Source organism: Mustelus asterias, chromosome 2 (genome assembly GCF_964213995.1).
Source record: "Mustelus asterias chromosome 2, sMusAst1.hap1.1, whole genome shotgun sequence".
Taxonomy (NCBI): domain Eukaryota; kingdom Metazoa; phylum Chordata; class Chondrichthyes; order Carcharhiniformes; family Triakidae; genus Mustelus; species Mustelus asterias.
Window position 1 is genome coordinate 34,556,719 of NC_135802.1, and position 14,518 is coordinate 34,571,236.

General features: G+C 42.1%; 1 protein-coding gene across 4 annotated transcripts in view; it reads left to right on the plus strand.

The window, feature by feature from the left end:
- pard3aa (par-3 family cell polarity regulator alpha, a) overlaps window positions 1-14,518 on the plus strand; it is an 847,887-nt gene that overhangs the window by 615,487 nt on the left and 217,882 nt on the right. The gene's annotated exons all lie outside the window — the stretch shown is intronic.

Genomic DNA, 14,518 nt, shown 5'->3' on the forward strand with positions numbered 1-14,518 from the left:
ATGTGGCGATCATTTCCGTCAAACAACAAGTAAAGTTACAAACCCTTTTGGCTCAGATGAAGTGTCAGGTCAAGCCCAAGATGGGGTGCAATGCCTCATCTTGTCAGTTGGAATCTTGTTTATCTCTCTTGTGGAGACCATGAATTGGATTCAATTCGAATTTGAATTGTTTTTTTTTTGGATGGAATAAAAATTTGAAAACAAAGTTATGAACCCATTCTAAGATGGGTAGTTGAAAATTATTAATGAACATTTTGCTTGCGGTATGAGACTAATCTTAAAAGATCCATTGATTTGCTCATGCAGGTAAATTTATTCAGGACATAATGCTGGCACAGGTTTGCCTGGAACCCCATTTATAGATTCGGGCAGAGTTTCTATTAAAGTTGTGGCAAACGGGTGGGGGAAGTAGTGAAGAAATTTGTTTCCCATCAATTAGAATAATGGTAAAAAGCGTTGAGGTCTTGTTCAATCTAAATTTATTTTTAGGTATTGTATTCATTCCTGAAGCAACCTGAAATTTGTATCCCATCAGAGTGGGAATGAGTAGCAACAGTTTTGTAATGGCTAGACTCTTTGTGAAATGATTAGGAGGAGTGAAGGGGTTTGTTCAGCCCATGGAACTTTGTAAGTTTCCCTCCAGTTGACCTACATCCTTCTAAATGCTTCCATTAAACTTAACTATTCAATTTTCTTTGAAATGACACAATGTCTGCCTGAATAGCTATTGTGGTCAAGCATTCCAAGCTCTCCTCGCTCTCTCTTTTCAATTGATAGTCCTCGGCCTCTGTTCCCTTGTTACCTACCAATTGCCAACAAGTGAGAATCTTTGCCTGTTCACGCCTTCAAAATCTTTTCATTTTGAGAAGAAGGATGTGAGGGAGAAGGAAATGGAACAGTATGTTGATAGGGTGAAGTGAGGTAGGTTGGTAGGAAGCCTGTATAGAACATATACAAATTGTACTGTGAAACTTGAATTTTGATTTTCTCTACTCCATGGTAAGTCTTCTGAGGCTCTAACATCCTTATTACAATGGGGTTCCCAGAACTGCATGCAGAGGTCCAACTGCGGGTGAACCAGTGCCTGATATAAATTCAACATGAAAACTTTTTTGTGTTCAGAATTCCAGTTCTCTTTTTTTTTTAAACAACCTCTTTCCCTGAACTTACACCCTGAAATATCCATGTATCTGCCCTAGTGATCTCTCTGCTCCTGCCCCTCAGTAAGTGTCTTAAATATAACCCTTCATATTTCTATGTTTTGTATTACACCTGCTGTTGATCTGCCCACTCTGCTGACAGACCTCTCAGCTTCCTGCATTTTCCTGCTGCTGCGATTTCCTTTAGCCTGCTATCAACAACAAATATCAGTCATGTTTTTCTGTGCTTATTTCCAAACCCTGCATATAAATAAAACAGAGAGATTCCAACCAGGCCACATCAGAATCACACCAGTACCTACATCTGCGTGGGTTTCCTCCGGGTGCTCCGGTTTCCTTCCACAGTCCAAAGATGTACGGGTTAGGTTGATTGGCCATGCTAAAATTGCCCCTTAGTGTCCTGAGATGCGTAGGTTAGAGGGATTAATGGGTAAAATGTGTAGGGGTATGGGGGTAGGGCCTGGGTGGGATTGTGGTCGGTGCAGACTCGATGGGCCGAATGGCCTCTTTCTGTGCTGTAGGGTTTCTATGATTTCTACGATCTAGCCAGTCCAAAAAGGAATTTGCCCCTGCACTTGTTACCAACATTTTCTCTGATGTTTCAAGTTTCTTTCAGACATATTTTGGATTTTTATGTATTCTATTTTTTATTTACTCATTCATGGAATGTGTGGCTAGGCCAGCCAGCATTTATTGTTCATCCCTGAGGGTTTTTAAGAGTCAACTGCATTGTTGTAGTTCTGGAGTCACATGTGGGACAGACCAAGTAAGGGCAACAGATTTCCTTTCCTGAAGGACATTTGTGAAGCAGATGGGCTTTTAAGACAATGGTTTCATGGTCATCATTAGGCTTTTAATTACAGATTTCTATTGAGTTCAAAATTCACCATCTGCCATGGTGGGATTCAAATTCGTGTCCCCAGAGCATTACCCTGGGTCTCTGGATTGCTAGTCCAGCAACAATATGACACCCCTGCCTCTCTGTAAATTTCTATCATGGCAGGATTTGAACCTGGGTCCCCAGAGCATTACCCTGTGTCTCTGGAATGTTAGTCTTGTGACAATACCACTATGCCATTGCCTCCCTTTTTAAAATTACATTGAATTACATGAACCGATATCCAGCATTGTGTTTGTTTTTCTACCCTTTGGGGAAAAGTTTGCTTGTTACCATTGAGAGACTGTTTGAACTTGATTTGTAGCAGCAGAGTATTCATGATTTGCCTCAGTTGTGGGGGTGGGGTTGAAGCAGAGTAATACCAAACAAAGAACAAAAAACAGTACAGCACAGGAAACAGGCCCTTCGGCCCTCCAAGCCTGTGCCGCTCCTTGGTCCAACTAGACCAATCGTTTGTATCCCTCCATTCCCAGGCTGCTCATGTGACTATCCAGGTAAGTCTTAAACGATGTCAGCGTGCCTGCCTCCACCACCCTACTTGGCAGCGCATTCCAGGCCCCCACCACCCTCTGTGTAAAAAACGTCCCTCTGATGTCTGAGTTATACTTCGCCCCTCTCAGCTTGAGCCCGTGACCCCTCGTGATCGTCACCTCCGACCTGGGAAAAAGCTTCCCACTGTTCACCCTATCTATACCATTCATAATCTTGTATACCTCTATTAGATCTCCCCTCATTCTCCGTCTCTCCAAGGAGAACAACCCCAGTCTACCCAATCTCTCCTCATAGCTAAGACCCTCCATACCAGGCAACATCCTGGTAAACCTTCTCTGCACTCTCTCCAATGCCTCCACGTCCTTCTGGTAGTGCGGCGACCAGAACTGGACGCAGTACTCCAAATGTGGCCTAACCAGCGTTCTATACAGCTGCATCATCAGACTCCAGCTTTTATACTCTATACCCCGTCCTATAAAGGCAAGCATACCATATGCCTTATTCACCACCTTCTCCACCTGTGTTGCCACCTTCAAGGATTTGTGGACTTGCACACCTAGGTCCCTCTGTGTTTCTATACTCCTGATGACTCTGCCATTTATTGTATAACTCCTCCCTACATTATTTCTTCCAAAATGCATCACTTCGCATTTATCCGGATTAAATTCCATCTGCCACCTCTCCGCCCAATTTTCCAGCCTATCTATATCCTGCTGTATTGCCCGACAATGCTCTTCGCTATCCGCAATTCCAGCCATCTTCGTGTCATCCGCAAACTTGCTGATTACACCAGTTACACCTTCTTCCAAATCATTTATATATATCACAAATAGCAGAGGTCCCAGTACAGAGCCCTGCGGAACACCACTGGTCACAGACCTCCAGCCGGAAAAAGACCCTTCGACCACTACCCTCTGTCTCCTATGGCCAAGCCAGTTCTCCACCCATCTAGCCACTTCTCCTTGTATCCCATGAGCCTTAACCTTCTTAACCAATCTGCCATGTGGGACTTTCTATTAAGTGCACCCCTTGATTTACAGGCCCATGTAGATGGAAAGGTTTCAATGAGGGGCATTAGATGCAATTATTTAAATTGAATAGCGATTGAAAGGGGCAATCTGACAGTGCTACAATTAACTGGGAAGTGAACACCTTGTTCAACCACACCCTTCCAAATCTCATACTATCATATATTAACTCTCATACTGTCATATATAAACTCTCATAGTGTCATATGTAAACTCTCATACCATTATTTATAAATACTCATATTTAAACTCCATACTGTCATATATAAGCTCTCACACTGTCACATATAAACTCTCACACTGTCACATAAACTCTCACACTGTCACATATAAACTCTCATACTGTCACATAAGCTTTCACACTGTCACATATAAACTCTCACACTGTCACGTATAAACTCTGTAGGGAGTCTAACAACACCAGGTTAAAGTCCAACAGGTTTATTTAGTAGCAAACACCACTAGCTTTCGGAGCGCTGCTCCTTCGTCAGGTGAGTGGGAGATCTCCCACTCACCTGACGAAGGAGCAGCACTCCGAAAGCTAGTGGTGTTTGCTACCAATACACCTGTTGGACCTTAACCTGGTGTTGTTAGATTCCTTACTGTGTTTACCCCAGTCCAACGCCGGCATCTCCACATCACGTATAAACTCTCACACTGTCACATATAAACTCTCACACAGTCATATATAAACTCTCAGACTATGCCATTTGAGCACCCAGCTGCATTTTGAACAACTAGTTTGAAACAAAATGTTTTTGCTTCATCTACCTTGATTGGAAGTTTTATCCAAACAATAATTGCTCTTTAAATAAAAATTTCTCCCTGATATCTGTGGCAAATTTACTTTTCACTCTTCAATTTCTAAATTTGCAGTTGACTGAAAACTCAGAAGTATTATGAACTGTGAGGAGGATATAACGATAGGCTTTGAGAAGATATAAGCAGGCTGGTAGAAGGGGCAGACACATAGCAGATGAAATTTAATGCAGAGGTATGTAGAAGAATACATTCTGGAAAGAAGAGTGAGGGCAGGCAGTATGAGATAAAGGATAAAATTCTAAGAGGTGTGCAGGAACACATGGATCGGAGTACATGTGTTACAAATCATTGAATGTGGTACAGCAGGTTGAGAAAGTGGTCAATAAGGCATACTTTATAAATAAAGGCATAGAATACAAAAGCAAAGCAATATTATGGTGAGTAGAGTAGTGATAAATTTTGAGTATTTTAGTTTACTTCCAAAGTTTTTATCAATTTTCCAACTTGTAAGTGTCCTAAAGCTTTGGGAGAGGAACTGAGCTGAGCATTCTTACAGGACTATATAGGGCCACCACTTGCAAACCTCTTTCTAAAGCTGACTTTCAGCACTAATCTGTGTATACATGTGGCAGATTTTTAAAAATCTCGTGCGCAATATTTCGCATTTACATTATTAAGTTCATTTTCTAGTTGTCTGCTCTAAATCCTTCTGCAAATCTTTTGAGTCCCATGTCTCCACTGCTGCTCTCTATTTTAGTGTCCTCAGCAAATTTTACATGATTTTGATATCCTAGTTGTTCATGCATATGGGAAACAAGGAGGGTTCCAAATATTAGCTCTGGGACTCCACTCAGTACCTTCCCCTCTCCCCCCCAATGTCATCACATTTCTCTTGTGTATTTTGTTTTGACACACAGTAACATTTTGATCGCTGTATAGATTGCATGAGTTTTCAGCTTGGTCCCTCTCCCAACGCGATAGGACACTTCTGTGTTGGAAAAAAGATAGAAAGTTTGGAAGGAAGATAGAATGCTCAAATATTTTGGGTTTTTCCATTTCAATGGTATTGACTTTGAATTGACCTGACTCTAACCAAGTTGGAAGAGGAAATTTTACTTCGAGCACAATGCCAGTGGTTTCACTACTAATAGTCTGACTCTTAACTAGATACTATTCGCCATTGCACATTGCTGTCAACTTTCTTAAATTCTGCTGCACAAGCACAATTTTTAATTTCTTAGTTTAAATGTGACATGGCAGCTGTCTGCACACCTTTATCTGGTGATGATCTTGTCCAACATCAAACCAGTTTCCCGTTCCCAAGTAAGCTGAACAGTGATCTTCGTGCGCAAGGTTACTCTGAATAGCATGACCACTGATGAAGTGATTACTGTCGAGAGAATTATATCATGGCTGGAAGAAAAATGACTGAAATGGAAGAGGTGAATATTTTAAAGGCAGAGGGGGCAATGCATTTTTATTCAACACAGGCTTTTCTGAAAGGCACAGGGAGATTTATAATATCACTTAAAAGCTTTTATGTGGCCACTCTAGTATTTAAACCTGTATCAGTGTTACTGACATTCAGCGACATCATTTTAAAAATGGGCTTCAGTGAAATCGCATTTAGCATAAAGGCCAGTCTGAAAAAGACCATTCATTTCTGATTCATTATTTATTTTATGTATAGTGCTTTAACTCATTCCCGTATAATCATGCATTGCAAAACATCCAGCTCCTTCCAAAGTGGAGCAACCGAAGCAAGTGCAGGGATCTTGCAGTTGCAGTTGTTAATAGGGACGTTTTCATCTCGAGTTGTTCAGGAACCTGACTTTTCAGTGTAAAAGATTGTCTGTTGCTAGGAAACTTGCATGATCCTAAGTCAGCAATAAATTGAAAAGATTACATCCTTGGAAAGGCCTGAGTGTGCAGTTCCTCAAAAATCCTGGCCTCCTCCCTTCAGAGATTTGAACTTGGGGGGGGGGGGGGGAATGGCCAGAGGTTAAAAGCCATGGCCTTAACCACTAAGCCACCTGTGTCTTCCAAAATAAATATTTAATTTCAAAATACAGTGATAGAAGAAGGGTGAAACATTTGTATTTGCAATTTGTGCTCCATCTTTTCGTATAAAAAGTGTGTTGCACCATCCACCGTGGAGAATTCACATGGCAGGATATGTATTTTACTTGGCCCGCTTGTATTTAAAACAAAATAAACCATCATGAACATTTTCTAATAGCAGTATTAGAATGCAGCAATGCAAATTTGATGCACATATGTAAATGAAATTAAGAAAAAAATCATTGATACTCAAGTTTTAAGGATTTATTTCTAGTATTTAAATTGCCCCTCTTTCAAAATAACTCCTGACAGATTTTGTTTATTTTTTTAGTGATTGAATTTTGTTTTACTTACATTTCAACAAAATGTTAAAGAGCAAACTCAGTGGCACTTGAACATGGTTCATTTAACATTTCATGAAAACAAATCCAGGTGTCATGGACACACTAGATTGGCTGTTACATTCATTGCTGCATGGTTTTGTGCAGCGGGTTTGTTCCATGGCACAAATTGAGGATAAAATGGGGCGGGAGGTGAGACCTGCTGACTTTGACTGCGTTGAGGAGGAAGGATTGAAATGGGGTGTCTGCTCTAAATGCAGTCAACAATGTTGTCTCTTAAGTTTCTAAGTCTAGGCTAGGTCTAGATCTAGTGAACAGCATGAGAATTGTTGTTTATCTCTTAAGTTTCAAAAATATCAGCCAGTTGCGAAATTTCCTAACATCTGGTGTGCATGTGATGCTCGAAGCCTGAACTATCATTGCCAGCCGCAGACCAGACCTGCAGATAGGTTTAAACAACCAGTTTTCATAATTTGTTGACACCGTCTAAAAGAAACAACAATTTTTTTCTTTGCACAATACGATGATTTACGTTGTTAAAAATAAAGTTTAGAGTTGTACCGCTACTCAACAGCACTGTATAAGTAGTGATTAGTGGCTTCATAGTGTACCAGTTAAGAATTTGCTGAATTATTTTAATCTTCACGACCTGTGGATGACATGGGAATGAAGCAACCAGGCAAAGTTTAAGATTTTGTGCAAATTGATTGTTTTCCCTTCAATCAGATTTTTATCTTATTTCAAAACAAAAGTCTCCAGTCTAACATGACCTGCCTTAAGCTCTAAACTCAAACTGTTCCTCTGAAATCTTGAAGTGAGTTTGCATTCTTTCTGTTTGTACTTCTGAAGGCATAGACTGTATTTTTTTTTGTCCTTATCCTGTTTCTTGGATTGAGATCCAGTAACTGTGATAATTACTGGAATCCACCTATTTGAGGAAATGAGACAGGAATGTGCCACTGTGTGCATGGTCACAAGGAGTTGCAAACTTCACTGTGTGTGAGGGAACTGGCTTCGAGACATTACTAAGTTCTTTGTGAGAGAAGAGAAGGGAAATTATTTAAATAACCTTAAAGGGTTCAAATGACCTGATCGCTGAGCCTGCCACTGATAATGACCATTTCTTGACTGAGATTAATTCACTTCCCTCACACTATTAGATTTAGTAATACCTCCCAAATATCATCACTCCTCACTGTTTGCACTAAAAATATTGATTAGAAAAATAAAACCAGTTACCAGACATAAGAGAACTTTACCTCTTTTTGTTTAGACTGGACTGAACCTCAGATTTTCTGGACCAATTTTAAAATGAGTACTTTGTCCATATCTTCCCAATCCTGTGTGAACTCAGCCAGAGAGTTATAGCACCATTTTCTTCAAGGGAATGGTTGAAGCATATGCATAATATAAAGGAATTACATTTTAGAGTTTGCAATACACATTCAAAATGGGAAGCTGATGAGGAACAGTCAAGGCTAGAGTTGACAAAAGCATGGATGAGGATTTCACCAGCAGATGCTCTAAAGGAAGAACATAAGAACATAAGAAATAGGAGCAGGAGTAGGCCATCTAGCCCCTCGAGCCTGCCCCGCCATTCAATAAGATCATGGCTGATCTGACGTGGATCAGTACCACTTACCCGCCTGATCCCCATAACCCTTAATTCCCTTACCGATCAGGAATCCATCCATCCGCGCTTTAAACATATTCAGCGAGGTAGCCTCCACCACCTCAGTGGGCAGAGAATTCCAGAGATTCACCACCCTCTGGGAGAAGAAGTTCCTCCTCAACTCTGTCTTAAACCGACCCCCCTTTATTTTGAGGCTGTGTCCTCTAGTTTTAACTTCCTTACTAAGTGGAAAGAATCTCTCCGCCTCCACCCTATCCAGCCCCCGCATTATCTTATAAGTCTCCATAAGATCCCCCTCATCCTTCTAAACTCCAACGAGTACAAACCCAATCTCCTCAGCCTCTCCTCATAATCCAAACCCCTCATCTCCGGTATCAACCTGGTGAACCTTCTCTGCACTCCCTCCAATGCCAATATATCCTTCCTCATATAAGGGGACCAATACTGCACACAGTATTCCAGCTGCGGCCTCACCAATGCCCTGTACAGGTGCATCAAGACATCCCTGCTTTTATATTCTATCCCCCTCGCAATATAGGCCAACATCCCATTTGCCTTCTTGATCACCTGTTGTACCTGCAGACTGGGCTTTTGCGTCTCATGCACAAGGACCCCCAGGTCCCTTTGCACGGTAGCATGTTTTAATTTGTTTCCATTGAGATAGTAATCCCATTTGTTATTATTTCCTCCAAAGTGTATAACCTCGCATTTATCAACGTTATACTCCATTTGCCATATCCTCGCCCACTCACTCAGCCTGTCCAAATCTCTCTGCAGATCTTCTCCGTCCTCCACATGATTCACTTTTCCACTTATCTTTGTGTCGTCTGCAAACTTCGTTACCCTACACTCCGTCCCCTCCTCCAGATCATCTATATAAATGGTAAACAGTGGAGGGTGGAGACAGGTGCTGTTAAGGATGATCCTAAAGGCAGAGAGGGAGACTGAACATACAAACATTTGAATTAGGAGCAGGCGTAGACTATTCTGCCTCATGAGCCTGCTCCATTATTCAATAGGATAATGGCTGATGTGACTGGGATTTCTGTGCCACCTCCCCCCAATACCCTTTGATACCTCTGTTAGTCAAACATCTATTGTCCTCCAATTCAATGACCCTGCCTCCGCCACTGTCTGGGGAAGAGAGTTCCACAGACTCATGACCCTCTGAGAGAAAAAAAATCTCCAGTCTCTATCTCTAAGGGCGGCACTGCTACCTCACAGCTCCAGGGACCTGGGTTCAATTCCAGCCTTTGGTGACTCTATGTTGAGTTTTGCATATTTTTCCAGTATCTGCATGTGTTTCCTCTGGGTGCTCCGATTTCCTCCCAGACTCCAAAGATTTCCTGGGTTAGGCAAATTGTCCGTGCTAAATTGTGCCTTGGTATTCCAAGTTGTGTAGATTCGATGGATTAGCCATGGGAAATGTGTGGGGCTACAGGAATGGGGCGGGGAGTTGGCCTGGGTCAGATGCTCTGTCGGAGAATCAGTGCAGACCTGATGGGCTGAATGGCCTCTTCTGTACTGTAGGGAATCTATGATTTTATCATAAATGGGAGACTTATTTTAAATTTTGTCCCCTAGTTCTGATCACTCCCATGAGGGGAAGCATCCTTTCTGCATCCATTCTGTCGAACTCTTTCAGGATGTTTTGTTCCAATAAGATTTTCCTAATAATCTCCAATAGATATAGGTCCAACCTTTCTTCAGAAATTAACCCCCTCATCCTAGCATTTGAATGAATCATCTCTGAGTTACTTCTGATGCAATTATGTCAATTTTGAAGGATACCAAAACTGTCCACAGTTCTCCAGATGTGGTTTCATAAATGCCCTGTACAACTGTAGCAAAACTTCCCTACTTTCATCAACAACAAAAACAGGAGATGCAGGAAAATCTCAACAGCATCTGTTGAAAGAGAACAGAGTTAACGTTTCAAGTCTGGATGAGAGCTCCGACGAAGGGTCATCCAAACTCAAGACGTTTGTGATTTTCCTTTCACAAAACTGTGTTGACTCTACCTGATGACATTGAGCTGTAACCTCCTCAATCAGAGATTCCAACATTTGTTCACTCAACTCATTCTTGAGATGAGGAACTTGTCTTCTGAAAAATGATTGAACAGGCTGGGTGTTTGGAGTTTAGAAGAATGAGGTGATTACATTGAAACATATAAGATCCTGAGGGGATTTGATGCGGTAGATACCGGGTATATGTTTCTACTCATGGGAGAGACTAGAACCAGGGGACACGGTTTAAGAATAGGAGGTCTGCCATTTAAGATGGAGATGAGAAATATTTTCTCTCAAAATGTTGTTCGTATATGGGATTCTCTTCCCAGGAGAGCAGTAGAGGCTAAGTTGTTGAATTTATTCAAAGGCAGAGTTAGACAGATTTTTGATTGATGAGGGAATTGAGGGTTATGGGGGACAGACACTAAAGTAGAGTTAAGACCACAAGCAGCTCAGCCATAATGAATGATTGGGCAGGCTTGATGAGCTGAATGGTACTCCTGCTCCTACATCTTTTCTTTCCCCCATGACTGATGTTAAGCCTGTAGTTTCTTACTTTCTGTCTCCCTCCTTTTTGAATACAAGAGTTAGATTCACTCTAATGGGATATCTCCAGAATCTAGGGAAGTTTGGAAAATTAAAAGCAATGCACCTCCTATCTCAGCAGCCACTTCCTTTAAGTTCGTCGGGACCTGTCAGCCTTTAGTTCTAATCATTTTCTCAGTACCCTTTCTCTGATGATTGTAATATTTTTAACTTCTTTCCTCACTTTCACAATTATTTCTGGAATGTTTTTTATTCTTAAGTGTGAAGATCCATTCAATTCATCAGCCATTTCCTTACTTTCCTTTATTACTTCCCCCATTTCTTGAGGAACAATGCTCAATTTACTTTTTCCATTTTTAAATACCTGTAGCAACTTATGGGCGACATGGTGGCACAGTGGATAGCACTGCTGTCTCACAGCTCCAGCTCAAGGGACCTTGGGTCACTGTGCGGAGAGTGCACATTCTCCCCTTTTCTGCGTGGGTTTCCTCCGGGTGCTCCAGTTTCCTCCCACAGTCCAAAGATGTGCGGATTAAGTGCATTGGCCATACTAAATTGCCCCTTCGTGTCCTGCGATCCGTAGGTTAAAGGGATTAGTGGAGTAAATATGTGGGGTTATGGGTATAGGGCCTGGGTGGCATTGTTGTCGGTGCAGACTCGATGGGCCTAATGGCCTCCTTCTGCACTGTAGGGTTTCTATGGTAACTCTTACGATCTATCTGTATATTTCTAGCTGGCTGTCATACTCTTAACTGCTTCCTCTTATTATGCTTTTAGGCATTCTTTGGTTTTTAAAAAATATTCTATCCAATCTTCTGACCTGCCAGAATTGTACACTTTTTATTTCAATTTAATACTATTTTTAACTTCCTTTGTTAGCCACAAATGGTGCATTTACCTCCTGGAATGCTTCTTTCTCAGTAAGAAGTCTCACAACACCAGGTTAAAGTCCAACAGGTTTATTTGGTAGCAAAGTGAGAGGGCATGGGGAGAAAGTGAGAGGGCATGGGATCCAAGGGGCTGTTGCCTTGTGGATCCAGAACTGGCTTGCCTGCAGAAGGCAGAGAGTGGCTGTGGAGGGGTCTTTCTCTGCATGGAGGTCAGTGACCAGTGGAGTGCCCCAGGGATCTGTTCTGGGACCCTTGCTGTTTGTCATTTTCATAAATGACCTGGATGAGGAAGTGGAGGGATGGGTTGGTAAGTTTGCTGACGACACCAAGGTAGGTGGTGTTGTGGATAGTTTGGAGGGATGTCAGAAGTTGCAGCGAGACATAGATAGAATACAAGACTGGGCGGAGAAGTGGCAGATGGACTTCAACCCGGATAAGTGTGTAGTGATCCATTTTGGCAGATCCAATGGGATGAAGCAGCAGTATAATATGAAGGGTACCATTCTTAGCAGTGTAGAGGATCAGAAGGACCTTGGGGTCCGGGTCCATAGGACTCTTAAATCGGCCTCGCAGGTGGAGGATGCGGTCAAGAAGGCGTACGGCGTACTGGCCTTCATTAATCGAGGGATTGAGTTTAGGAGTCGGGAGATAATGCTGCAGCTTTATAGGACCCTGGTTAGACCCCACTTGGAGTACTGCGCGCAGTTCTGGTCACCTCATTACAGGAAAGATGTTGAAGCCATTGAAAGGGTGCAGAGGAGATTTACAAGGATGTTGCCTGGATTGGGGGGCATGCCTTATGAGGATAGGTTGAGGGAGCTTGGTCTCTTCTCCCTGGAGAGACGAAGGATGAGAGGTGACCTGATAGAGGTTTACAAGATGTTGAGAGGTCTGGATAGGGTAGACTCTCAGAGGCTATTTCCAAGGGCTGAAATGGTTGCTACGAGAGGACACAGGTTTAAGGTGCTGGGGGGTAGGTACAGAGGAGATGTCAGGGGTAAGTTTTTCACTCAGAGGGTGGTGGGTGAGTGGAATCGGCTGACGTCGGTGGTGGTGGAGGCAAACTCGTTGGGGTCTTTTAAGAGACTTCTGGATGAGTACATGGGATTTAATGGGATTGAGGGCTATAGATAGGCCTAGAGGTAGGGATATGATCAGCGCAACTTGTGGGCCGAAGGGCCTGTTTGTGCTGTGGCTTTCTATGTTCTATGTTCTAAATACCATATGCTTTCGGAGCACTGCTCCTTCGTCAGGTGGAGTGGAAATCTGCTCTCAAACAGTGCAAACTTTCTCACAGGACTGTATATTTGCTCAGGGTCATGAAAAATCTCCTCAGATGTCTGCCATTGTATCTCTATTCCTCTATCCCTTAACTTAATTTCCCAGTTTACCTTATCTATGTTCTAATGCCCTCATAATTGCCCTTGTTTAAGTTTCAAAGACTAGTCTTAGATCCAGTCTTCTCTCCCTCAAACTGAATGTGAAATTTAATTGTGATCTGGTCACTGCTACATAGGGTCTCCTTTACTATGAGGTCATCAATCAATCCTGTAATGTTGCATCTTACCAGATCTAGAATAATCTGCTCTCTGGTTAGCTCTATGATACTCTATGAACTCATCTTGTCTGATTTGTCCAATCTATATGTAGATTAAAATCACCCATTATTTCATCCTATATATTCCATCCTATAGTGTGTTTACTGTAAGGCAGCCTGTAAACTATTCCCAAAAGTGACTTCCTATACTTACTATTTTTTCTCTTCCCAAACCGATTCTACATCTTGATCTTTAGAACTAAGGCCATCCCACTCTAATGTAATCATCCTTAATTATCAGAGCTACCCCTCCACCTTCTCCTAGCTTCCTGCCCTTTCAAATTGTCATGTGCCCTTGACTGTTCCGGTCTCAGCCATTGTCATCTTGCAGCTATGCCTCTGTTATGGCTATAAGTTCATATATGTTTATTTTTATTTGCTCTCTCAATTCATCCGCTTTGTTAATAATACTGCAGGCATCTAAATACTTTTCTCAACTTCTAACCTTATCTGCCGGCTTACTCTTAACTTTATAGGCTCTGCCCCTTCTTGCCACACCCTGATTATTATTTCCCTTGTTAACACCTTGCCTTGTCTTCTCTCTGTAATTTATCACATCTTCCCACACTTGATCCCTTATCCCCACTATTGAATTTGGACAAGTGTATAGTGTTGGTCTCCTAACCTAAAGAGGACATACTTGCCCTGGAGGGGGAGCAACAAAGATTCACTTGGCTGGTTTCTGGGAGGAGAAGATTGTCTTTTCGTGAGAGATTGAGTAGATTAGACCTATATTCTCAGGAGATTAGAAGAGCGAAAGATTGTCCATTTGAACACAAAATTCTTAAGGGAACTTGGCAGGGTAGATGCTGAGAAAATGTTCCCCCGGCGAGGAAATGTTGAACATGTTCAGAGTCTCCGATGAATGGGTTGGCAATTTAAGGCTGCGATCATCAGGTTGCGAATCTTTGGAATTCTCTACCCCAGAGAACTTGAGAATACTCAAGGTAGAGGTCACAAGATATTTGGATGCTAAAGGAATTAAGGAATATGGGGAAAGTGCAGGAAGGTTGAATTGATGTAGAAGATCAACCATTATCTTATTAGTTAGTGGAGAAGGCTGAAAGAGCCACAGAGACTATTTCTTATGTTCACCTA